The sequence below is a fragment of the Camellia sinensis genome, chromosome 11, assembly GCF_055761805.1.
Source record: "Camellia sinensis isolate YWXY chromosome 11, ASM5576180v1, whole genome shotgun sequence".
NCBI classification, from domain to species: domain Eukaryota; kingdom Viridiplantae; phylum Streptophyta; class Magnoliopsida; order Ericales; family Theaceae; genus Camellia; species Camellia sinensis.
In genome coordinates, this window is record NC_138971.1 from 29,069,715 (window position 1) to 29,097,604 (window position 27,890).

The 27,890-nt window shown below is 38.8% G+C and overlaps 1 pseudogene; it reads left to right on the forward strand.

The window, feature by feature from the left end:
• The first annotated feature begins 14,303 nt into the window (after positions 1-14,303).
• LOC114265619 (thaumatin-like protein 1 pseudogene) lies at positions 14,304-15,780 on the forward strand (annotated as a pseudogene).
• Positions 15,781-27,890: the final 12,110 nt, after the last annotated feature.

The window sequence follows — 27,890 nt, forward strand, 5'->3', positions numbered from 1 at the left end:
AGGGTGTGTCGTGAGAGGTGCCTTTTCAAAAATTGTATTTAGATTCTTTTGTTTCTTAATAGGGTCATATCCAATACCCGCTTTATCAAAAGCACATTTTTGATTTCCAAGAAGTATGTTGAGATTATCTATACCTTTTACAAAGTTTTCATGTATTTTTGTTAAATCATCAACATTGTTTTTTAAAGTAGTTATCTCATTAGAGATAGTATCAACATCATTTTTCAAAATAGTTTTTTCTTTATTTAATTCTTTTACATTAACAGATAAAGATGAAACAAATTTCTTCAATACATTATTTTTGGCACAAACTTTTCTAAATTCATCTTGTAGTTCATGGAATGCACTTTCAAGTTTTTCATAAAGAGTAGTTACCTCATCTTGAGTAGAGTCTTCATCTTCAAGAGCCATGACACATAAGTTGGCTACTTCATTTTCAATTTCATCACTTGAGCTTTCATCTTCACTTTCTCCCCAAGTTGTTACCATGGCCTTTTTGTTTCTTTTGTAGTCTTTTCCATGATTCTTCAATTTTGGACAATCCATCTTCATATGTCCAGGATTTTTGCACTCATAGCAAATACTAGGCTCTTTCTTGTTATCTTTGCTGTACTCTTTCTTGAAAGGTCTTCTTCCTCCATAATTGTTTTTCTTGAAGTGCTTTTTGAGATTTCTACTAAACATGGCATAGCTTTCATCATCACTGGAGTTTTCATGTTCTTTTTCATTTGATGAGGCTTTGAATGCAATTCCACTTTTCTTTTTGTTTTCAATATCTTCATGTCCTTTCATGGTGATCTTATGAGTCATAAGGGAACCCATAAGCTCATCCAATCCAAGTGTGGAGAAATTTTTGGCTTCTATAATGGCTATGACCTTTGCTTCCCAATTCTTTGGTAAACACCTAAGAATTTTTCTCACCAACTCACTGTTAGTATAAGTTTTGCCAAGAGATTTCTAAGAGTTTACAATTTCAGTAGATCTAGTAAACATACTTGAAATAGATTCATCAGAGTTCATTTTAAACAATTCATAACTATGAACAAGCATATCAATACGAGATTCCTTCACTTGGTTTGTACCTTCATATGTTACCTTAAGTTTGTCCCAAATTTCTTTTGCCGAATCACAACTTGAAATTCTATTATACTCCTTAGAGTCTAATCCACAAACAAGGGTGAGTTTGGCTTTAGCACTGGCTTGCAATAATTTATGATCCCTCTCATCACATTCATCTTCAGTTTTAGGTACACTAATATTGTCTACTAATTTGGTAGGAATTTTTGGACTTTTGGTGACAATAATCCACATGGTATAATCAGTGGCTTGTAGATATAAGGTCATTTTATCCTTCCAATGACTATAGTTGTTACCGTCAAATAATGGTGGCCTATTTGTGGCTTGTCCTTTAGCTAAGATTGCCATAGATCGAAACTCCCAGATGGTTAAATCTAAAACAAAAGTCTAGGCTCTGATACCAATTTTTACCTAAAAGAAAACCTAAGAGGGGGGTGAATTAGGTTTTTATAAATAAAAATAATAATACCCTAATAAAAATTATGACTAGCACAATAAATAAATATAGTTAATGAAATAAAACTAATTAAAACAAGGGTTCTAACAACTATGTCAGTTAATGATTTTAGCACAGTGAAAATGTGAAATATAGCTATGACAATTTAAATAAAACAAAGAGATAAGGAAGAGAGAAGCAAACAAATTTATAGTGGTTCGGTTTCAACTCGGCCTACATCCACTCCTCAAGCTTCACTTGAGATTTTTCACTATGCTCTAGCTTCACGGGGTGCTAGCAACCTCTTTACAAATGGAGCAATTCTCCACGGATTTTACACAGACTTTGTAAGTCAAGAAAAGAAAAGAAAAGAAATGATTGTAATTTCTCTCCTTTTTATTTGGATAAGAAAGAAATAAAAGAAAAGAAATGATTGTGATTTCTCTCATTCTTATTTAGTTAGATTTCATTAAGAGAAAAGAAAAGAAATTATTTTATGTTATATTACCAAAATAACCTTTTTATATTTTCAATCATTTTGTTTCTTTTATTTTTATAGGGACAAAATTGGTATTATGAAAATAGTGGTTTCTTTTCTCTCACAATCTCTCCACTTTTGGGAAGATTGAAAATGAGGTGTATAAGAGAAATGAGTTTCTCTCCATTTCTCTCAATTTCTTCTCATTTCTCTCCACTTAAGTTATCTAAACAAGAGAAATACATATCTCTCCATTTCTTTTCTTTTCTCTCCAAATCACTCAATCCAAACATAGCCTGAGTGTACTACACTCTTACAAGGTTGAAAAAAATGTGTTTTTGCTTTCACAGAAAGGTACAAGAATTATCTCTCAAAGATAGATATAAAAATGAAGCTCTGGTTTTTCTGTAAACCTCACACAGGAAAGATAGGCTTAAAACTATACGTCTCAGTGTATAATTTCTGAAAGAGGATGTAACGAAAAATTGAAGAACGCTTCTCAGAGAATAGATGTGAGTGATTATAGATCAAAGAATATTTTCTGATTTTTTTTTTTTTTTTGTAACTTGTTTACATTAGAGGTTTTGATATATATAATGAAACTTATAGTCATTTATAGCCGTTGTATTCATTTGAACATATTCCACTCCATCATTACAAATTTGAATATCTTCCATTTGAACCTTTCGAACCTTTTGAACTGTTGTTGTGCTGGGCTGCTTGAACCTCTATTTTTGGGTTGTTTAAACCTCTGTTTTAGGTTTTTTGAACTCCTGATTTAATTAAATATTAAATACATTCTAACAACATTTAGGATAAACGTTTAGGTGAGAAATAATGGGACAAAATAAATTTTGATTAAAATTTTCTCTTTCAAATAAATTAAAACATAATTAAATAAATCATCAAAATAAATTTTGGATTCTATTTTTATTTTTCAAATAAATTAAAATATAATTAAATAAATCATCAAAATAAATTTTAGATTCTATTTTTCTCTTTCAAATAAATTAAAACATAATTAAATAAATCATCAAAATAAATAGGTCTAACAGTTTGATAGTATATTTTGGAAATAGTTTTGAAGTATGTGAGTTTAAGAAATTTTAGAACTTTTTGGAAATGGTTTTCAAGTATGAGAGTAGGAGATAGAAAGTGATTTTGGAATTTTTTTTTTTTTTTTTTTTTTTGAAAGTTACTAAACCAAACGAAATTTTAGAAAATTTTCTCAAAAATTTATTTTTGAAAATTAAACCAAAAGGCTTATATAAAAATGGTTGTTTGATGTATATCTTATTTTAATTTGATCAACAAATTTTAGAGAATTATTTTCTTATTTCAATTTTTTTTTTTTCGAATTCTTGTTGGAAATTTGGTGTTTAGCTCTTTATGAAATTTTAGGAGTTAGAGTAGGTGATGTCACATTTAATTTTTTATTATATTTATCTTTAATGAATGATTTTATGCATTTTCTAGAAATTATTTGATGGATGAATGACACTTGAAAAATTTATAGTTTGTCGCAGTATGAAACTTTCAATCATATATATGTGATGCATAATTAGATTGAAGGCAGCATCCTGTGCATTGTTTAAGAGGAGTTTCATATGTATGTCTTCTACTAAAATTGGGATTTGTAGTTCAGCCTCAATTTCCTTGGTAGGTTTGTTTTGTATGATGGAAGCTTTGTTGTATGCTGGGAGGTTGTAATCTGTAATTTTCTTGCCCATTGATTCGATGAAACTTGCAATATGGTCAAGTGTGATGCTTTGTACTTGTTCTGTTGCGCGTTGTAGATTTTGTTTGTAGTCTTCTAATAGAGCATCATAAAATTTCTCCCACAATGATCTTGGATTGTTAGGTTCGCAGAAAAACTAATAGTGTTGCAAACAGACGCCTCAGCATGAAAGGCATTTGGAAAACACCTGTTTCTGCAAGGCATTCTTCAGTAGCATTGTCTTTCTCAAGCAAGCATCATTTTTCAGCAGCTTCTCTGAATGAGGAGCATATTTTCCCATCTACAGTACACAAGTGTATGAAACATGTAGCACCTTTAATGTGGGTTAGAAGTATACGTAGGAAGTATTGTTCTCCTTCAGAAGGGTTGGCCGATACAATTCTTCTAATTGTTCCACTTCTTTGAAGTGGTTTCCAATATCCATCTTGAACATTCCAAACATAATGTTTAGGGAATTTAGAGTATAACCATTGCCTAGCAGATGCGTTTTCCTTGTTCATCGCAAAATATTCAGTGAGCATAGCTCTAGAAGCACACCCAGATTGTTGAACACTTGGCAAATTATCTTCTTCCTTGAAATTTACAAGTTGCATGTTTGGCAAGTGTAAATAGAGAGCTAAAGCTAGGGAAATATCAGTAAGTGTGAATTTGTAAATACGCCATGCAGTTTCAGATGGAGATATCCAACGAGCAGATTGGTATGCACTAATCTCATCAATAATCGAGTCGTTATCATTAGCAATGAAATGGAAAGAAACACGATCATGCCCTTTGTATACATATTTGTACAAATATTTTACAACTTTGATTGTGGAGTAGATTTCAACATTTTTGTGGCAATCGAACTTTGCAAGTAAGTACGGGTTATAAGGAACAACCCATCTATTATTTATAAGGCTACCTCGAGCATTCACACACTTACTGTCGTTTCGACGCCTATAGATTGGGTAAGAGTTCTCACCACACTTGGTCACTTCTAAGAATTCTCGAGGGTATTTGTTCTTACATTCGCCTTTCTTAATCATACAAGGGTTTGTTGGCATCATTGCACCACAAGGGCCATGCATCATATGCTTGACAACCGCCTTATACAAATGTCGGTTGTCATCTTTTTTTGGTATCTCGGAAGAAATATGTGTGTCATATTCTTCAGGGTGTGTCACGCCCCAATTTTAATTACTCGGAAACATTACCAAAGCCTTAAAATTAGGTCCATTTTTTTTTTTTACAAACATTCATTACCCTTGAGTAATAGAAATACAATGATACATATTCTCTCTCTCTCAATGAACATTACAATGATAACAATACATGCCAATCTCCTACTGTGAAGCTACAAATGAATAAAATACAAATATATGATCCATCACATCTACAATGAAATTACATATAAAAGACTCATGGACTTCTTAACTCTTCAATCAAAGAATCTAAACTTTCTTCCTGTAAAAAGATAAAACAACAAGGGATGAGTACTAATACCCAGTAGGAATCTCATAGTTCTAAATCAATAACTAACACACAGATAGAAATGATCACGCATGCATGGTAATACCATATAGTAGGGTGACATCTTCTAATTTCAAAATATCATTAGTAAAGTACCTTTTTCTCAAAACTATTTAAACACTTTTAAGAAAAACCTCCAGCCATTAAAAATCATCCCTTAACTTTAGAAAACCATAGATCCTTGTGAAACAACCATATTTGAGAAACAACATCATTTAAAAGTTATTAACCAATTCCCAAAATATTTCTCATTCAGTTTCCATTTTTAATGTTCCTCTTTTTGTTTCATTCTTCCTTTCTACTCATTGTATTTATTTAGAACTCCATAACTTCAAGTTCAAGTTTCTTTTTTGATTCACTAACAATTCTCCTATACGCAATTCACACCGTTATTTACACTCTGAGATTTCATTTCAAGGTAACACAAGATTAACAAACCCTTTTCAATTCAGTCTCTTATTTATTTACAGAACAATACTCATAATTTACCTTTATTGTTGCAACTAATTCATTAAGTTCACCATCACCAATCCATAATCCAATTACCATTTCAATTTTCATTATTTCAATTAATTTCATATCAAATACCGGATCCAATCACAAGTCATTTCCACGAGTCACACGCTTTACCGGTCACAAGCCAGAAGGAACGCGGAACCTCAACATACCACACGCTTTACCGGGCGTTACCCAGGAAGGAAGGCGGAACCTATCTTAAGCGCCACACTTTGCCGGCTCAAAATACAACGGGAAATGGACCCCAAGATATCATCACTATCCATCATTACAATTAGTGGGTAATGCCAACATGTCTTTCATTATTTCCGTAACACATTAGTTCAATACATATCCACCATATATTAAAATTCCATTTACATAACAAGTACAAATATGTTCTATGACCTTCTTAATTATCCATTAAACCATTCATTGTTTTGTCACACAAAAATATAATAACACATCCATAGAGGCAAAGATTCATTTTTAAAGTGTTCACAATTCTTGGGTTCAAACAATTTCTTTACTTTTCCATATTATTATCAAGTCTTTATATTCAATTTTTACAACACATTGGTTATCAATTACTATTCACGGTTACAAATTTAATCTCTAACATTTAATTTCGTTGATACAACTTCTTTATATAACACCGTCATATTTCACAATCTCCCATTTACCAGTATTCACACTCATCTTAACCCAACATAGACTTAATTTCATAAATTTCATGTTGATTAAAGTATCCTCATTTTTCAAAATAAAACTTCATAACTAGAGTCAAACATAAATTTTATAGCGATCTCGGGTTTACCCTTGTTGTACAGTGATCCGGACATGTGTCCGTGGATGTTGGTTGTTGTTTATTATCGTGTTTGCATCCTTTGTACCTTGTATATCGAGTTATAGGATGTGTTGGGCGGATTTGTTTCAGGTTGGTTGAGTTTAGAAACCAAAACTAGTTGCCCAGATTTTTGGCCTGTAAGCTCGAGCGGAGGTGTTGGCGCTCGAGCGTAGATTACACCCATTCAGTAATTGTTGTGCAGTGTTGTACGCTCGAGCGTAGGGTTGGGAGCTCGAGCGGAGGCCTGGTTCTGCAAAAGTGCTGGGCGAGTGCATTCTGCGCTCGAGCGGGAGGTTGGCCGCTCGAGCGGAAGTCTGTGAGTGGCCGCTCGAGCGGGGTGTTTTACGCTCGAGCGGAGACCTGGGTTAAAGTTCCGAATTTGTGACTCTTTAAATCACTTTTTCACTTTCTCTTCTCTCTCTTACTTTTCCAAAATCACCATTGTTGAGCCTCTCACTCTAGACTCTACCTTCTCTCTAGGTTTTGATCTAGTAGGAGTGATTTACTCACCTTTGGCTTTACAAAAAAGTTGTTGATCGTCGAGGGCTACATTTTAATCTGAAAATCACGGGTTTTGGAGCACGTTGGGTTTTGTCATCTTCTCCTTTGGGACTCCGAATTTGAGGTAGGGATAACCTACTCCTCTCTATGGGTTTTGTCTTTAAATTTTGGTATTTTGAGATGTTGGGCTTGGTTTGGTAATTTTGTGAAAGTTTGGGGCTTTTGTGTAATTTTACAAAAGTTGGGGTTTTATTCATAATAAACCTAGATGCATGTTTGGCATAGAAAATGGAATGATTGTTGAATCATTGATGAAAATGGGACCTAAGGGTTGAAATAGTAATTATGGAAAATGGCCTAATTACATTGTTTAATTAATTGGGATAATTAATTGGTGAGAAATGAGGAAATAAAATGTTGATTGAATATCCATTTGTGCATTTATTTTCTGTTTTAGAAATAACTGCTTTGGGCTATCGGTGGAGGATAGTCGAGATTGTTGTAGACAATGCATGATGATTAGGTAAACGGAAACTAATCAATGGAATGTGTCATGGAACTTGACGGTTGGTAGAATACATTAATTGTGTGTATTGTGTGATTGTATATAGAACCAATGTGTTTATATACGTTATGTGTAGAGGAGGAGATAGGGGATGTACTCCGCGGTTTAGGGGAAGATAGGGGATGTACCTCTAAACCGGATAGGTATTGGGAGGAGATAGGGGATGAACTCCGTAGACAGAGCTCATATGCTTGTCTAGAGAAGTGAAGATAGAGCTCATATGCTTATCTTTGTGAAGTGTGGATACAGCTTGTATGCTTATCTGTGGATATTGTTGATATACATATCTGTTGTAGAGTGTGGATACAGCTTGTATGCTTATCTGTGGATATTGTTGATATACATATCTGTTGAGAATGTGGATATATCTTTTATGCTTATCTGAATGTGAGATATAGTTTTTATACATATCTGTGGAAATGATGATAGAGCTAGCAAGCTTATCTGTTGAAAAAGGGAAAATGAAAAGTAATTGGGACTTGTAAGTCGTTGACATAAATATGTAATTTATGTGATTGTATCAGTGTTGACCAACTATCAATTGCTAATGTTTTAGTCATTATCCATGGTTGGTTTAGTGTATTTCTACTGGGCTGTGGCTCACCCTATATGGGAATATCATTTTCAGGTGCAGGAAGCATGCCACCTCCAAGGACATAGCTTGGAAGGCTAGAGGCGGACATAGTGTAGTTGTTTTACTTTTGATGTATTACATGTAACTTCAAGCCAAGGGCTTAATGTGTAAACGAGTTAGTACTCTTTTGTTGAAACCAAGTGTTAACTTGGAAAGCTGTAAGCCCGTAGGGCATTTTGTTTTGATGTTAACATGTAATACTTATGTAATGGAATTCGAATGAATAAAGGAATGCGGTTAGTTTAAATGTAAATGCATGTCCTATTTGATGGGTTTAATGTTATTATTTTGAGGGCATTACAAATTTGGGCTTTTAGTTTTGAGGCATAAAATCACTTTCTAACTGCATAATAAAATTCTTAAATCTACACTTTATCATCTTATCACAAATTCCATAACATTAACAAATCCATTTCCCCAAATTTCATTTCCTATTAGAGCATGATTTACAATGTCCATAATAAAGGTTCATTCGCTAATTTTTAACATAATTTTCAAACACTTCCAAAATCCAATTAAACTTGTATACCTATAATTCAGCCTCTCAATTTCATGATTCCACTATCAATTTAGGCAAAATCATTAATTGTCATTATGAATCAACTTAGGGTTTTCAAGAAAAATTAAGATTTTCAAGAAAAATTCAAATTTCTCAAACCATTAATTTTTATTCTAATTTTCCCATTGATTATACACCTAAGGTTCCAAATCCATAATCTTAACCCAAAAATTGATCCCCAACACTTCAAACCCTAAACCCCCAAATTCCATGATAAAACACTATATGCTCAAAAATATAGATTTTGCATTTACATAATCAAAATATCACAAATCTATCTATTAATGCAAGTACTGAAGAAGCACTAGGACCCCTACTTGAAGAATCAAGCAAGGAGCAAAGCTTTGATGAGATTCCTTCACAAATCTGAATTCCAATCGGTAGAAAATGTTGAGCTTCAAACCTCTTCACTTTCTTGTAAGGGATCTTGCCCAAATCTTAGAAGAATGGAGAGTATTTGGGGTAAAAAAACCTAGGGTTTTCGGACCTAAGGTGAGAGGGATGAAGAGAGAAGATAGAAGTGTGAAGAATGATCTAAAAAAGTGCCTTTAAACTTGCTGAATTCACGCAGTCCGCTCGAGCGTCGATTTTCCAGCTCGAGCGTACCTACTTCCAGCACAGATCCCAAAACTTCAAAGGAGCATAACTCTTTCATCCGGACTCCATTCTAGGTCATTCTTGTATCCAAATCGAAGCCCCGGAAATAAGCTTTCCAATGGTTCTAGCCTCACGTCCAAATTCAAAGTGTGAAAAAATAAAAAGGCAAAAGAGTGACGGCTATTCGTAGGAAAAATTATCCAAATTAAATTCTTAGTTCACTCTTACTTTACCATCATGTTACCACTTTGCTCAATGTCCCAAAATAAAACAAGGAGGTTCCGAATACACTAAAAAAAAGTCAAGAGCAATCTCACTTTCCATGCTCGAGCGTCACTTTCTACACTCGAGTGCGCAGACCAACAAAGTTGTCTGCTCGAGTGACCACTCCTACGCTCGAGTGGGAATTCACAACTCTCAAAATTTCAGATAGACTACAAAAATGTTGGGAGCCTCTCAAGTCCGCTTGAGCATCAACTCCCTCGCTCGAGCGGATGGAGAAATTCTAGATCGTTACAGGGTGGATAATCTATGCATGAGATTTCAAAACCAATAAGAAATGGACATGTGGAAGGCCACACTTTTGATATTCAATCACATATGTGTAAGTTACTATAGGGCCGAAGAGTTGTTTTTCGACTAACTCATTTTTTAGTTCCACAATTTTGGCATGGAAAACAAGAGCGAAGAGATCTGGTCAATTTTGTACTTCTTCTGTTTCATGTAGCTCTGCTTTGATTTCAGGCCAAGAAGCGTTGCTTGTCATTGTTAGAAATACGTCAGGCTTTCCATATCGTTGTACTAATGTCATAGCATCCAAATATCTTCGCTTCATATCTCAAGGGCCACTAATAAAGGACGCTGGAAGGAGTATGCCTTTACCAATGTTTGATGCTCTTGTTTCACCGCTTGTTACACTGTCAACTATTCCTTGATACAAGTCAGCACGAATAGTGTCTTGGTTAGCTCGTATGTAGTATAACCGAGTGCTTTCAATTTTTATGTACACGCTGACAATAAATTGTTGTAGCAACCTGCCTGAAAGTAATATTGTCGATATTTGTGAAAGCCTAATTTGTAGCAGATAACAGTAGAATTGGCGATAGGAAATTCCTGATGCATCACTCGTAACAGCATATGAAGCTATAAGGAAAAAGATATTTATCTACTTAAGTACAATGATACATTACATGTTACAACAAAAATGAAGGGGGTAAGTGCTTTCATGGGCAAGGTTGGCCAAGCAATCGTTGCTAGTGGAGGCCAAGTTCAATGATACAGTACACGTTACAACAAAAATTAAGTGCAATGATACAGTACTACTTGGCCAACCAAGCCTTGAACCCTGCCAAGTTGTTACAAAAATACGTGTATCGAGTTGTTGCATTTCACATGCCATCCTTGAATGGAATAAGTGCAATGATACAGTACATGTTGCAACTAGTTAGCTTAAAGCATAACATCAGAAATTTGACTATAGGTCCAACAATTATACAAAGTCATCAGTGGGGCAACCTATTCACCGAATAATAACATAATAAAAGCCGATGGTTGAATTTCCTTTTTATTTAAATAATAGGGTGGTTAATGGAGTTAAATATTTATTTAATTATTTCCTTACTTTTATTTCGCTTCCGCTTGCACCACTTAATTTGTTCAATTAGAATTAATAAGTTGCAATTCTAGCCCTGAGCACCCGGAGGTTAGGTCGTGACAGCGTTTGTCTCCCAGGATACGACAGTCGAAACCAACTAAGACAGAAGCATCCGGGGGTTAGGTCATTAAGTGCAATGATACAGTACAATGATATAGTACATGTTCCAACAAAAATTAAGCTAACTAGTTGTAACAAAAATGAAGCCAAGTTCAAGGAATTAGAGGCAGGGTTCAAGGCATGGTTGACCAGGCAGTCGTTGCTAGTGGAGATCGTCGTCGCGTCACCGCCACCAGCGCTGCCATAGGTGCTTTCATGGGCACCCTCACCGACGACGTCTCTTCTTCTTTCCCCACTCCTCCTCCTAATGTTTCCTCTATGAATCCCCAAGCCATGGCCTCTCTCTAGCAAGCCCATGTTTTTTTTTTCCATCCTCATCCTTGCCCTCCTAATTATTCATATATTACTTATTTTTCATGCATACCTATATGTGTGTTATTCTATTGCTGGCTTCAAAAATTAGGTTTTGTGCCAAATTAGGGTTTTTTTTTTTGAGGGGGGTTTGGTTCACTACGGGTGTGTTTGGTTGAACGGACTGGATAAGGGGATTAGAATATGGGACTGTTAATCCCCGAACTATTTGGTTTAAATTGGATGTGTATCCGTGTTTGTTTTCTTAAGGGAATAGATATTTGAAAATGACTATTTTTAGTGAATCTAATGTTTAGTTGGACGGACTGGATAAAAATAAATATTCAAAAGCCTATTTTACCCTTATAATTTAAAATTTATAATTTAACAACGCTAAAATTTTTTAATTTATAAGGCCATAATTTTTAATTAATTATTTTTAATTAGATTTAATTTATATTTTTTATTTAATATATAATTTTAAATTAACAACACTAAAAAAATAATTTATAAATATTCAAAAGACTATTTTACCCTTTTTCAATTGTTTATTAAGTAGTAGCATGATGGTAAAATGGACATTTCACACATTATTCCCATGGGATATCCCATGGAAATAATCCCACCCCCTCCCTAGGATTGTTTAGTCCGTCATATAAGGGATATGGAGTCTGGTAGACTAAAATTGTACCAAACGATAGACATCCCTCTCCATTGAATAAGCAATCCGAATAATAAATAACCACCTCCCCCCCCCCCCCCACCAATCCCTTGAATCGAACACACCCTACAATGCTTGAAAACTTGAGTAAAAGCTTATTCAAAATTTTACTCATTTGAATAAAAATTTGAGTAAAAGCTTTATTTGGTGTAAACCACTCCAGTGGACATATTCATATTTAAGTAAAAGATTCAGTAAAATAAAAAAAAAATTAATAGATGATAATAGAGAAAAAAAAGTAATAAGATAATCAAATCTGATACCCATCCTCACTAGGAGGATTAGCAAGCCAAGGACTGCAAGTTCCCAAGTTTGACTTCCCGCCCCATGTAAAAGATTCAGTAGTTGGAGAGTGGTAAATTTGAGAGCCACTAAATAGCGTTGAAAATTTTGATTAAACTTTTGATTTGGGTAAAATTTTGAGTAAAACTCAATTTGGTATAAGTTTGGGACAATGAGTGGAAGGTGTTTTGAGTGATTTTTACCCAAATTTAAATTTGATGTAGGTTTGAGTTAGGTATTGGAGATGCTAAGTGCTGGATTGATTTGCTGATTATATAATTTGGGGTCTTGTGCTTGTATCTGTTAAAATAAAGCAAACTTGGTTTTTGGTTGCTTGTTTTATGGGTCATGATAAGGATATTTCTATTTATCTGGTCATTTGTTGAAGAATCATTTAGGGCTTTGTTTGGTTTTATTTGGAATTGTATCTCATTTTGAATGTGGAATGGATGCTTCTATTAGTCGAATTAAGAATTTTCAGGTATTCTAATCTAGGCATACATGCCCTGAATAAGTTGACACGTAGTGCAAGCCTTTGGAAGTGGAATTAGGGCCTCTGGTTCTTATTCTAACATCATGTTTCAGGCAACCCAAACTCAGCTTTTTGATGATGCAACTACTGTTTAATGTAGAAACTTACCTTGATGTGTAATTAACAAATGGTTTATTTTGTTTATAGGCCCTAGCAGGGGGTCCCTTTGTACAAGCACGCAATTTTGCTGTCATGACTAGTGTCAATGCCGGTATATCATGTGTCATGAAAAGAATAAGAGGGAAGGAGGATGTGCAGTCTAGGTAAGCTTATTTGAACCTTTACTTTCCACCCTACTGTTTAGGATGTTTTTGGCTTATAGATTATTCTTCAAAAGTTTTATGTAAAATAGTGGAAATAAAAACAATTGTATCATCTATTTGCATTCATATTCAATGATTGATGCTAGGAAAAATGTTTTGATTTTCAAAAAAAATACACGAGAATGCCCCCCCCCCCCGGCGCAAAAAAAAAAAAAAGAAGATCTTTTTAGAAAGAAGAATAATAGAAATTGTAATGGTCTAGTATCTAACTTATAAATTTTCTTGCAAATAATAGATACTGAAGTGCACTGCCAAATTTGTTTAATCACATTATTGCAATATTTCATAACGTATGGGCTTCAATCTACCTAAAACATATTCACCCAAAAAAAACTTACCTAAAAAATAATTAACAATTATCATATGTTTGATTGTCACAACATTATCAGTATTTGGCTCCTTAATATTTGGATATTAGTCATTGGGATTATTGCATTGCAAACTTTTTTTTTTTTTTGGTACTACAAGGACATCTATATTTGTTTTGGGCTTAAAGCTTATTCTTTATGTTTTTGTAGTACATGCCAACCGTTTAAAAGGAGCAATTCTAATGTAAAATTGTAGTTAAAGTAGTCATCTATTTGTATAATGGTGAAAGATGTGGTTGCTACTATTATTGAAATTCATTTATTGCTTGTAGGAAAAAAGGTGTGTCACAAAGCAACTCTAACCCTTTTTGTTTCCCATGCAGATTCTTACCTGTAAATACAATATATAGTAGTGTCTCTTTCCTGTAACTGATTATCAACCTTGGTTTTAAATAATGGTATTCGATCAGTTCATATCAAATAGTATTGGTCAAAATATTGATATTGCAATTTCAAAATCCTGATCTATTTAGAACCCTACTACTAACCCATTCCTGGAAAAGAAAAGGGCATTGGAATTTGGAACCATAACCCATTTCTCTCTACCCCAAAATGTTCACTATAACATCACCATGGATGTTCTTAATGTTCTTTCTTGTCAAATCATTCCCAACTAACTCATTTGCCTCCACATTCACTGTCATTAACAATTGCCCACAAACAATCTGGCCTGGAACACATGTCGGTTCAAGGACACCACAACTTTTGACAATAGGGTTCAATTTCGACTCTGGCTGAAGTGTCAGAATTTCGACATTTCTAGGGTGGTCAGGTCGGATATGGGCAAGGATAGGGTGCAAATTTGATGAGTTAAGGGTGGGTACATGCCAAATAGGGGATTGCGGTAGGAGGCTTGAGTGTGATGGCGTTGGAGCTGCACTACCTGTGTCTCTCTTTAAGATCACGATGGGTACCGGTGCCATTGAGAAAGACTTTTATGATGTCAGCATTGTTGATGGTTACAGTCTTCCTCTCATTGCTGCCCCACAAGGGGTGTTTGGAGTATGCAATGCACTGGATGTGTTTAAGACCTCAACAAAGGTAATTAATGATTTTTTATTTTTTATTTTTCATAAAAAAGTAGGATCTGGTGATTAGAGCATGAAAACTCTTCATAGGCGTGACAATACGAGCTCTTCTATACTGGAAGTCGGATGAAAGTGGCCTAGATGGGCCTGAAAACATAGGATTTGCTGGGGATATATGCAAGTGCTCCCTAAATAGAGGCCAAGTCAAAGTCTGATCCCAATCCCATGGTTAGATTGGCCTAGATGGGGCCTGAAAACATAGGATTGTTGGGGATATATGCAAGTGCTCCCTATATGGAGAGGCTAAGTCAAAGTCTAATCCCAATCCCATGGTTAGATTAATTATTCAATCTCCTTAGCACACTATATTGATGATGTGCCTGTCCAATTGCAAGGGTATAACCTTGCATGATCACAAAACATTGTTTAGGCACAGCTATGTAATGTTATGAGAAGATTGAATAATTTCGGCTACCAAGATTATAGTGGCAAGGAGCAACGCCTCAAGCTTAATGGGCATGAATCTTATGCCTCCAACAACTATGTATAGACTTTCAACCTCTTGTCCTCCAAACCACCTGACCACCACCCTCAAATACGTTAAAAATTATGAAACACTTAATTAGGATCAGTGGGACACAAAAATAGAGAAGAATAAAAAGTATAAATTATGAATCACACACATACTAAATGCAATATAGGGTTACATTTGCAGTCACTATGATTCATAGTTGTCTTGTTGATGATGCTCAAGTAGTACTGTCATAAATAAAAACTTTGTAGGTTGCCCAAAAGAGCTTCAGGTGGTCGATAGGGACAATGGTGGAGTGGGAGTAGTTGGATGCAGGAGTGCATGTGATGCATTTGGGCTAGACCAATATTGCTACAGTGGGGAGTTTGTTAACACAACTACTCGCAGACCCACTTCTTATTCCACCATTTTCAAGACTGCCTATCTAAGAGCTTATAGCTATGCATTTGATGATGGTACCAACTGTAGACACCCCATTTTTGACCGACCTTAAGACTCAGGCATCATTGATTGAGCGCTCGGTGATGGTGCATGTTCTGCTTGTTCTGAGATTTCGAAGTTTTTGGCTGAGAGTGTCGCCTCTGAGCCTCGGGACCCTTTTGTACTTTGAGTTTTGTTTTCTCTTCCCGGAGGGAGGGAGAGGCCTTGTAGGCCATCTCTCAGTGGTCGTAGACTACTTTTCGTGGTCGTAGGCCACTGTCCCCGTTTGGAAACTAGTTTCCGATTTTCGGAGCCATCGGCCGCGCGCCTCGGCTCGGGACCGCTTAACATTCTCCGTTTGGCACGGTTTTTGGAACACACCTTGTTTCCTCTATCTAGAGGGACACTGTGGCCCGGGAGACCACTTTTGTGGCCGTACGCCACTTTTGGTGCTCAATAGCCAGTTTTCGGGGCACCCGGCCGCGCGCTTTGCCCCTCGAACTCTCGTTTTGCATCCGTGTTGGTTCATTTTTGGCATGAACCTTGTTTTCCTTGTTTGGGAGGTGGTACAAGGGTGGGAGACCACATTTTCTCCTTGGAGACCACTTTCTCCCCGCCAACCGATTTTCTTGTCGGGAAGCTGGTTTTCTTGGTCTTTGGGCCACATTTGCTGGTCTCCCACCACACCACTAGCTTGCTTTCAAAGTGGAGACACCATTTGCCTTGGCCGACCATTTTTTATCTGGGAGACCACTTGCCCTAGTCGGCCGACCAGGTAAAGTGGTCGACTGACCACCTTTTCTGGTCGGCCAGCTTCCTCCTGTTTTGTCTGTCTGAGTGCATGCCAGCTGTGCCAGCTGGAAGGCACATACTGGATCCTCCATACACGTGTATGGAGGATTTGCAACCAAGTTTTTAGCTTCTTGGAGACGCTTTGGCTTTGAAACTCTATAAGAGAGGCCCTCCCTCTCCTTATACCAGGTTCAGATTTTGGTCCAAGGAAAAGAAACATATCTCTCTATATATCTCTACATTTTGGCCCTAAAGAGTGTTTTATTCTTAGCCCTTTGCACCACACCTCATATCCTAACACCGCCACCATTGTCACTGAGTTCTTGGAGGTTCTTGAGAGGTCTCAAAGGTTGAGTTTTTGGTCCAGAAGCTTGCTGGTTTTGCTGAGCTTCAAGGGTAATCACTTTTCCCTCTTTTAAGCATTATTTTGATCCTTCTCTTAGCCTCATTTGCATGCTTATTTGAGCTTTGTTGTCCATGGAAAAAAGGTTCATATTTAAGTCATTTTCATGTTTGTCTAAGGCTCTTTTGGTGTTGAGGGTCATCTACTCTCTTGCATGCTCTATTTAGCCTTGTTTTGTGCCATGCCATAAGGCATTCGAGCTAGTCTTTGCTTGGCTTTCCTACCACTGAAATCCAGTGGATTTTTAGTGGTGAGAATGTGGCTTTGAGGGCCTAAATCAAAGAGGGGTGACCCTCTCTCTTGTTGTCTTGTTTACTAGCATTCTTGGCCTACCAAAGGAGCATACGTTTATACCATTTGGAGGCCTAGTTCGGGCACTTTTTGGTGACTTCTAGGACCTGTCTAGGCTCTGACCATGGCTAGTTTGGTCCCCTTTTCCTTGCTTCTTGCATATGTAGAGTAATCCCTTTCATGGCTTATCAAAGGAGCATGTCATTCTTGCATGTATTGGTCTTGTTTCAGTGGGTTTTGGGCCATCATTCGGCATGCCATGACTCTATTTTTGCCTAGTTTGGTAGTCCATCACATGCTTCATATATTTGTAGTGTAACTCATGTTCACTAGCTCACAATGCATGTTGTTTTGGCCCTCTATTCTAGCATATTTTGGCCATGCATCAAACTGATTTTGTTCATATTTTGGGTTGCCTTAGCTCTGTCTTGAGGTCCGTTGCTCGAATGATGCTTGCCATGTATGGTTGTAGTGTAATAGCCTTGCTTAGCCTTGAGTTTTGAACCCCCTTGCATGCTTAACGTGAGGTGTTTACATGTTTTGGCATCATTGGGCATGATATTTCAGAGCTTATAGGGGTGCTACACTTCCATATTTTCGAAGCTTTAAGTGCTCTTTAGAGTTGAGCATTTATGCCCTATTTACGAGCCATTGCATGAGCTTTACTTTTGTGCCTTTCAAGCCATCATCCCAACCCATTTTGCTACTGTTTTGGACCTGCATAGGGTCTGTTTGGGATTGGTTTCATCATTTGAGCATCGCTTTGCATGCCTATAGTGTAATGCACTTCACTAGTTTCGATTCTTGAGCCATTCAACATGCGTTATGTGAGTTGTTTGCATGATTCGGAGTCATTTTTGAGTCATGTTATATGCCATTTCAGAGCTGGAATATATGCCATTGTACTCCATGTTTAGTCCTTTCAATGCATGTGCAAAGTTGTGTTTTTGTGCATTAGGCTCGGGGCCATTGTATTGTGCGTGCTGGCATGAGTTTTGGAGCTTTGTTTTCATCATCTATGGCCACTGATTTGGGTGTGGCTGAGGCCCATCCATTTCGGTTTAAGTCCATTTTGCATTGAGTATGCCATTGTAGTTCATAGCATTGCGCATGCCATGTAGTTCGTCGCATTGAGTATGTTATTTGATATTCACATTGTGTATGCTAGTCGCATTTTGTCATATTGTTGCATATGTTGCTTTGCATTGAGTATGCATGCTATTGGCATTGGTGGTTTGATCATGTTGTTGCATGCTTCTCCCTTTCATTGCAAGTTTGCATACTTATGTTGCATTCCATTATGCTTGCATGCATTGTATTGTAGTTAATCATTGTGCATCGCATTGTAGTTAATCATAGTTGCATTACGTTTCCATGCTTTTGTTGCATTGTGTTTGGGATAGGAGTTAGCCCAAACACGGGAAACGAGGAGTGTTTCATACTCGAAGTGATGAAATGCGCCTCGATTCTCGGTCGCCGACACTCTTGACTACACATGATGGAGTTTAGGCATTTATGTGTTCATATGTGCATTCATTTCACATTGAGTCGTGCAATTCGGTTCCTCGGCCATCATGCATCAAAATGCGTGATTAGTGGCCCGAGGGTCGAGGACTACACTCCCTTGAGCTTATGCAATGACGGGGAGAGTGGTCGTGCACACATATGTTGAAAATACCTTGCCATGCCTCTCTCTTGCTCCTTGTTGCAGAAAACCAAAAACCAAAGGCAGAAACTGGTCGGCCGACCAGCTTTTCTGGCAGGCCGACCACCCCTTTTGGTTTCTCCCACAAAAGGTGGTCGGCAGGTGGTCTCCAAGGCCAATAGCTGGTCAGTAGCCTTCCCACAGTCCCCCAAGGTAGAGTTTAGCCTTCTGGAGCCTTGTGCAGTGTTTTGAGATCAATTACAAACAAAGGCGAGTTTGGGCATCGCGATGGATTTCCCGACAAGGCGACTCGAGCATGCATGGATCCTCTATCATTTAAGGCAGAGCTGAGGCAGTCCACATTCATGTCGTTTGCATGCTAGTTTAATTGCTTACTTAGTTAGTTTGTTAATTAATTAGAGTTATGTAATAATTAGCTGTAATTTATTATTCATTTTGGTTGTGTAATAACTAGCTTAATTAGATTAGCTTAGATTAGCTAGTTGGTGTTGTATCATTTATTTGGACCCTCCGTCGAGAGGGCCAACTGTTGTAATAAGTGTGCGTGTGTGTGATGCATGTCTTCCAACCCCACGTCTTTCTCCCTTTTATTTACCAACTTATGATGGTTAGTTTTAGGGCATGTTTCAATTAGCATCCCTATGCTCACATGATTGCATCCATTCATCTGTCTTGCATGCACCGAGCTCAGCGCATTATACTAACTGTATTGTATTTCAATTCCGAGTTGAATACATGTTATCTGTAGCATCTCATATGCCATCTTAGAATAGCAGAGCCTATCTTAGTTGCATTTTTCATGTGTGGCATTAGCCATCTTAACATGAACTAGGATCATGCATTGATTACTAACTATCTTTTGTTTTGGCTCGGAGTACTCGGTAAGTGTTTATGCTTTAGCATCCTTGCATGTGTATGAGTGACTGCCATGATAGCATGCTTGCCATGAGGCTAACTACTTATGTGACATACCTGCCTGAATGCTTGTGGGTGAAGGTTGGATTATTTAAATTGGAACAATTCATCGATTGTGAATTTTAAGCCCACTTGAGAGTGGTAAATCACCATGTTTCCTAAGCCCACTTGAGGGTGGCAAAATTCGCATTTTGGCTTACTTGCGAGTAGCAAACCCCTTTCAAAAATGAGATGTTTTGTTCCAACTTAGGTGATCCAGTCTATACTTGTATGATGTGCGCATCACGTAGCAATTCTAGGCTAATAAACCGGAATAAGAGCACATATGTTTTCAAAAACAAGATATCATGTTTAGTAGTGGCCGATCTTTGATCGGGCGAACGGGGGTGCTCATTGCATGACCTTTCCCAATCGTACCTAAGTTGTCGAGCCGAGGCAACTTTGGTGATGACGGACACGTGGCCTTAGGCACGAGTCAAGGTTTCCTAAATTCCTCCCAAAATAAAATATTTAGGTAGCGACTCTGTATCTGGTAAAGCAATCCATGTTTGGCACTTCCTTCTAAAAAAATCAATTTTTCAAAATGATTTGCCAGATTTGGACTCTTTGATGATTTATCAATCTCGTATTGCACTTTGCGAGGTCAAATCAAGAACCGTGACATTGAGTCCGAACTGTGGTAAGCCCAATGAACAAAACGGGATTTTCCCGGGACGTTCGGGGACGTCTACAGTTTCTGGCAACTCTGCTGGGGACTTAGAGAACTTGACTCGAACTTATGATATCTTATTTTGACTACACTTATGTATTTCCTTACATTGCATGTGCATTGGTGCGCCTAGGATACAGTGTTTGCCGTCTGCTATTCCTGAACGGTTTGCCAGAGGCTCGCTTTGAGAAGCGTGCCATAAGGTTGACCGGTTACGGGCTCTGCCACGATGGGAACACAAACCCCAATTTTTACCAGGGCACTCCTTTTGACCATTCGACCTAGTGCATATCAGAATCCATAGTGACCATTCCAAGCTAGGACAGGTTGCTTACCCGATTGTAGGTTGTTTGAAACCGCTGCGTGCGTAGTGAAACCCTAGCTTCGGACAAAATAGGACAGGGAAACCCTACCCCAACATATGGATGTTTTGGCTCTTACTTGGTTGATTATGTGCTTTTAGAGTTGGCCTCTACAGGAATGCATGTATCAGTTTGCAAGTATGGGAATCAGGCCTGCGGGCATCAGTATTTTGGAATCAGTTTTACCTAAGGGTATCAGTTTACAGGTAGAATTTTGGACAGAATTCAGTAAAGAGTACAGTCATTCAGTAATGCTCAAATCTGTTCTGGTAAAATTGGGCTGAGATGCTGCATGTTTTCTCTTTTGCTAGGTAGTCCTGGAACTATAGCTTCAGAAGGCTCCAATATCCCCCGAGTACACCGGACTTGTATTGATAGACTTTGTCAGGTCAGAGATTTAGTTCAAGGGCAAATCAGTGTTCCTTCGCCAGAGGCAGGGTAAAAGGGCCAGTCAGGGACAGATCATCAGTTCAACAGTCTTCAGATTAGCGGTTATTATCCATCTCACTTGTGCGCAGTTGGGTTGAGATATCTACTTTTACCTGAGGGAGATACACCTGTTATTCAGCTGGGCCAAGACAATATGGCAGGCTTAGAGGAGATGATGCGTCAGCTCTAGAAAAGTATGAAAACCATGCAGCAGGACACTGCTCGTCAAGCAGAATTTGCCAAACAGCAGGCTGAGGTCATAGCCCAACAGGCAGAGGTAATTATCAGGCTACAGCAGCAGATTGGAGCATCTGCTTCACACCAGGCTCCTCTCCCACCAAGAGTTCCTATACTCGGGGAGACAGTTAACGTCCAGGATGATATGGACATTCCAATAGCGCCGGCTCTACCCCCGATCCTACCCCAGCTATCCAAAGTGCAGACCAACCTACCGGATTCTCCCTTTGAGTTCGAGGTGGACCCCACAGCATTGAAAGTGAGCAAGCTTGAAAAGCGGTTCAAAAAGTCTCAGGGTGTGAAGTCCATTCCGGATATTGAGGATGGGTACACCGACTCGGCCGTGACGTTGCCGGACCGATTTAAGATGCCACACATACACCGCTTTGATGGGTTTAGAGATCCTATGGTGCATCTGCGGCTGTTTTCAAACATACTAAGGCCGATGGGCCTCTCTAGATTACAAAAGCTTTCCTTGTTTGGCCGAACCCTGTTGAGTGTAAAGGTTATTTGGTATGCAAAACTGGAGGACTCCGTCAAGAGGAATTAGGAGGAGATGGCTGAGGCCTTCATAGCCCAATACTCCTATAACACGCAGATTGAGATTACAACCCGTGATCTTGAGACCATTAGGCAAGAGCCGAAGGAGAGTTTCTCCGATTTTGTAACCCAGTGGAGGGCTAAGGCCTCGATGATGACCATCAGGCCTGTTGACAAAGATCAGATTCGGATGGTTGTGCGTAACCTCCAACCTAAACTCATGCAGAAGATGATCGTTCTCTCCCTCCCCACCTTTGCAGATCTACATGAGATTGGGGTACAGATCGAGGACGCTATGAAGCAGAGCCTTATTCACCAGGAGAAGGAGCAGCCCAGGAGGGCGTTTTTCCACAGTTAGAACACGACCACCAATGGTGAAGCAGCTACAAGATCTTCTGAAGTGAGCATGGTCGCCACTACCGCATCAAAAACAACTACCCCATTCACCGGTGCGTCCGGAAGTAGCTCACAAAAAACCAAATATCCACCTCGAATCAAGAGGGTTTTTACCCCACTTTATATGCCTTTGTCAAAGGCTCTAGAGGTCTTACTCTGGAAAGGATATCTGAAACCGTTGGAGCAACAGCCTCTACCCGATCTTATCCCTCCAAAGCATGACCAGACTAAATACTGTGCCTACCATCAACAAACCGGTCATGACACTGACAGTTACTTTCGTCTTCGCCATGATGTACAAGATCTGTTTGACAACAAGGTCATCGCCGCACCAGCTTAGCAAAGTCTATCGCCACTGGATCAGTGAACTTGGGGGATAGTACGAATATGTGATCAGGGGATGAACCACCTGTGGGCGGCACTCAGTTTACTCCAGATATGGCGTATGGCATGCACTGTTTTGAGCATTTGTAAATCTTGATTTTTTTACTTTCTAACTCGGGTATTGAGTCAGTTTTGTTATGTCGTTTAGAGTCTGTCCCGTTGTATAGAGTCAGTCTTTTCATACTGAGTCAGTTAGGTCTGTCTTGTTATATCGAGTCAGTCTTGTTTTGTTAGAATCGGGTGATCCCGGGGGCGTTACCTCAGATATCACTATTTTGTTTTGTGTTTTTCTTTTTGCTTTCTTTTGAGTCTGTTTCTGCTAGGGAGCCAGTTACACCAGAAGATCTAATTGAAACAGCTGTGGTTTTCATGCTTTTGTGCTTGTTTCTGCTTTGAGCCTGTTGTGCCAGCAAACTTGAATGAAACGACAGTGCTTTTCACCTGCTTTTCTGTGCCTTTAAGTCATTACATCGACCTAAGTTTTTCAAAACCTTTTTAAACATTGTGATGAAAACGAAGAGGAAGGAATTCCTCGGGATTTGCAAAATTTGATCAATTGAACGAAAGAGAGGCGTGCTAAGCCCTTAATGAATGAGATCGTGTTTGTTAATGTGAGTACTGAGAAGGATCCTGGCTTGATCTAGATTGGTTCCGCGTTGTCTTCAACGCGAGTGACTAGTCGCTTTCTCAAAATATTTCAAAAACAAAAAAAATGTTTTGCGCGTCCTACAAAGACTTGTGTGGAATCGTACTTGAGATTGTGCAGCTTAGGATTGCTCTTAGCCCCGAGACTCGACCCCTCACTTTCAAACCTTGAACTTGAATTCAGAATGTTCAATGGTCAACTACAATGTGAGGCCTGTGTGGCCAGATTTGAAGCAGCCCTCGAACTAGAGGCAAGGAAATCAGATCAAGAATATCAGATGTCATCAAAAGAAGCTTGCAAAGCTAGATCAGAAGCATCCCTCAAACTAGGGGCAAAAATGTCAGATGCACTCGAAGAGTCAAAGATGAGTCTTTTCTACAAACCAGGGAAGACTGGCAAGAATGCCAAATCTAAGGAAGGGAAAAGAAGAAAGTATTGCTGAAGGACAACCAAGTTCCTATCCACAACACTAGGGGCAAATTCACCCTCCATTGGATGGACTTCTACATCATCAGCGAACAGCAGACATTCTCTTGGATTCAGATGGCTCTGAGATCTCAAACCATTCAACATGGACAAAGCTAAACTTTTACCCTTGAGAGGCTAGCTAGGCCAAAAACTTGAAAGGGCGACCTAGGAAAAAGTTAGAGCAAGAAAAAAAACAAAAAGAACAAAAAAAAGAAAAATGCAAAGAACAAAAAAAAGAAAAGAGGAACAATGAAGAAAATGAAAAGAAAAGATGAAAAAGAAAAAGGAAGAAAAGAAATGAAAAGAATTGAAAAGAAAAGAAGAACAAAGCTCGCAAGGTTGAAAACCCAAAAAGGGCGGCCTTGGCAAAAGTTAGAGCGCAAAAGGAGAGGTTAATACCCGAGTGTACCTTACCCCCGAACTACGTAAGGCTTGATTCCCATCTTTGGGATACGTAAGCAACTTCATTCTGAAGTCCAGCCATAAAACACTTTAAATTTGACTGTGTCCATGCAATGGTTCTGGTCATCTTTGTCTTCTCTGTATCCGAGAATTTGGTTGTAATTGTCACTGTGAGGACTGGTTGCCACGTGCTGCGGCGCTATTCAGACTAGGGGCAACTTTCCATTGCCATGTAGTGTTGTGGTGCTATTCAGATTAGGGGCAACTTTCAGTTGCCCTGCAGTGACGTTCAGACAAGGGGCAATTTTCCATTGTTTTGGATCTGAGGTTGTGCATCTCAAGAGTAAATCCTGCGTTGGCCGAGCAGTGGCTATTTGCAAAAATAGTTTTTGAGAATTTTTAATGATGTTGACTTGTTCTCTCGAAAATTATTCCATTTTTCTAAAACTGGACCATTTCTTGGACCCCAAAAAAGGGAAATTTTCAATGCTCATAACCTAACTTTGATGATTTTAAATCAGAAAGTTGAACAAGTATGTTAATCTAACTCTCATGTTGATTAAAATTGTTTTAGTAGAAAGCAAAAACAAAAAATGGTCAAAATGATGAACTAGGGGCGCAGTTGAGTCAGGTTTTCTGTCTTTTCCCCTTTATCAACGCACTTGCCAGAAAGGGCACCTGCCGGAAAAGGGCACCATTGAAGCTGACCGCAAAATGGCAAAAAGCTCTCACATCCTCCGAGCAACGAGGTATCAAGCCAAGTGCGAAGCACGAATTGGAATGGGGCAAGATATTCCACTCCCTCATCTAGACAAGATCTGATCACGTCTAAACTCCCCAGCAGAGCATCGTCTACCGATGTCAGCTGCAAATTTGCTACACACCCAGTTGTAGCGCAACCCCTCTCTGGGAGAAACTCACTGTTGTGAACAAGAATAAAAATCTGGTAGAATACCAGGGGTAAGAGCCCACAACTTCCTGCTTATCCATCAACCACCCAGGGGAGGGATAAAAAAAATGAGAGACTGAAGAATAGAGAGATGTGCGCTGAGAGGAATAGTGAGTAAAGGGCTTTTTCAGAAAAATAAAGCCTGAGGGCCGAGTGATGTGAGAATCACAAATGAAAAAAAGTGGGAAACAATACCCGAAGAAACTAGCTCCTCACAAACTGAGAGGTCTCTCAGCATTGGAACACGTCTAAGTGTCGTGTCTCTTGTTTTTGTTTGTCTCGATTCTTGTTTTGAGTCATTTCAAGTGTCTGTGTTTGTGTTTAGGTTGTTTACCTTTTGTTTTTTTTTGTTGAGTCGTAGTGCGCTGTGTTCAGTCGTAGGCTCAATACCCGGTTAAGCACTCATTTCTCAATTTCAAAATGAATCGTTTTGTGCTCAGGAGTGCTGTACCGTTCTCAACATTTGTGCAAAACATGATTGGTTCTTTTATAAAACTGCAGGGTTCAACCCAGGTCATGTCAGAATAGTAAAACTAGGACCTATCTGAAGCTATGAAAGTTCCGGGCTGCAAAGCAAAAGAAAAGAGGGAAAATGTCGGGCATCTGAGTTTGTTTCAACTTCTGCAAGTTCCGTCATTGCATCCCGTATGTTCAGAATGAGCAGTGTCTTGTATGAGCTGTGTACCGAATAAACCGAATACTGTGTTATGAGCTGCGTGTTCGGAATGAGCAGTGTGCTGGTACGAGCTGTGTGTTCAAAATGAACAGAATACTGTGTTGATTGTTTCACTGTTTCATGCCAGAATGGCGATCAAAAGTGCTCTCCCTGAGTACCATTCCCCGTCAAAGTTATCTTGGCTATGTTTGCAATGAGGGAAAGTTGTGAATATGATCAGGAAGGAAAACGGCATTTGTGGTTTCTGCATGCAGAAGCTACCCCTTGTCAGCATTTCAGGACCTTTGTACTGCGAGTTAAAGGTAAGTGTTCGAAGAACACAATGGAGGGGAGATCCCCGTTAGAGTAAAGCGGTTTACCGCCACTCACTCCATAAGGTTCTTTCTAAAGTGTCGCTTTGTTTGTTTATTGCATTCCCTAAACATCATGCTCTACATTGCTTGTAACATGTACTGTATCATTGCACTTATTGCGTTTATTTGCATCTTGTGTTATCTTGTACCATTTATCATTCTACGTCGAGCTGTGTTTAGGATCGTTGTCCTCCGGGACTTTCTCAGGTTGCGCCGAGCACGCGCCTGATAGTTTGTTTCGGACCTCCTCTCACTATTTCAGCGTGGTTTGAATGTCCCTTTCCTCACACAATTTCAGCGTGTTTGGAATTTATCTAAGGTTGCGTCGTGTACGCACCTAGGCGGTTTGTTTTCAGACCTCCTCTCACAATTTCAGCGTGGTTTGAGTGTCCCTTTCCTCACACGATTTTAGCGTGTTTGGAATTTATCTCAGGTTGCGTCGTGTACGCACCTGGGGGGTTTGTTTTCGGACCCCCTTTCACGATTTCAGCATAGTTTGAGTGTCCTTTTCCTCACACGATTTCAGCGTGTTTGGAATTCATCTCAGGTTGTGTTGTGTATGCACCTGGGCGGTTTGTTTTCGGACCTCCTTTCACGATTTTAGCGTGGTTTGAGTGTCCCTTTCCTCACACGATTTCAGCGTGTTTGGAATTCATCTCAGGTTGTGTTGTGTACGCACCTAGGCGGTTGTTTTCGGACCTCCTCTCACGATTTCAGCATGCTTTGAGTATCCCTTTCCTCACACGATTTCAGCGTGTTTGGAATTTATCCCAGGTTGCGTCTTGTACGCGCTTGGGCATTTTGTTTTCAGGCCTCTTCTCACGATTTCAGCGTGGTTTGAGTGTCCCTTTCCTCACACGATTTCAGCGTGTTTGGAATTTATCCCAGGTTGCGTTGTGTATGCACCTAGGCATTTGTTTTCGGACCTCCTCTCACGATTTCAGCGTGGTTTGAATGTCCCTTTCCTCACACGATTTCAGCGTGTTTAGAATTTATCCCAGGTTGTGTCGTGTACGCGCTTGGGCGTTTTGTTTTCGACCTCCTCTTACGATTTTAGCGTGGTTAGAGTATTCTTTTCCTCACACGACTTTAGCGTGTTTGGAATTCATCTCAGGTTGCGTTGTGTATGCACCTAGGCGGTTGTTTTCGAGCCTCTTCTCGCGATTTCAGCATGGTTAGAGTGTTCTTTTCCTTACATGATTTCAGCATGTTTGGAATTCATCTCAGGTTGCGTTGTGTATGCACCTAGGCGGTTTTTTTCAGGCCTCTTCTCACGATTTCAGCTTGGTTAGAGTGTCCCCTTCCTCACCCGATTTTAGCGTGTTTGGAATTTATCTTCGGTTGCGTGGAACGCGCTCCTGATTGGTTTTCTTTGTTCTTCCTCCTCTCACAATTCCAGTGTGGTTGGAGTGCGTTACCCCATTTGCATCTATTGCTCTATCTGTTACACCCATTGCATCATATCTATTTTATTCTGGTCTAGGAGACCTTAAATCCTCTAAAGGTGCAATTCCTTTGGTGTTTGTCGTGCCCAAACGACTTCCAATGGTCTGGTATAGCCACCT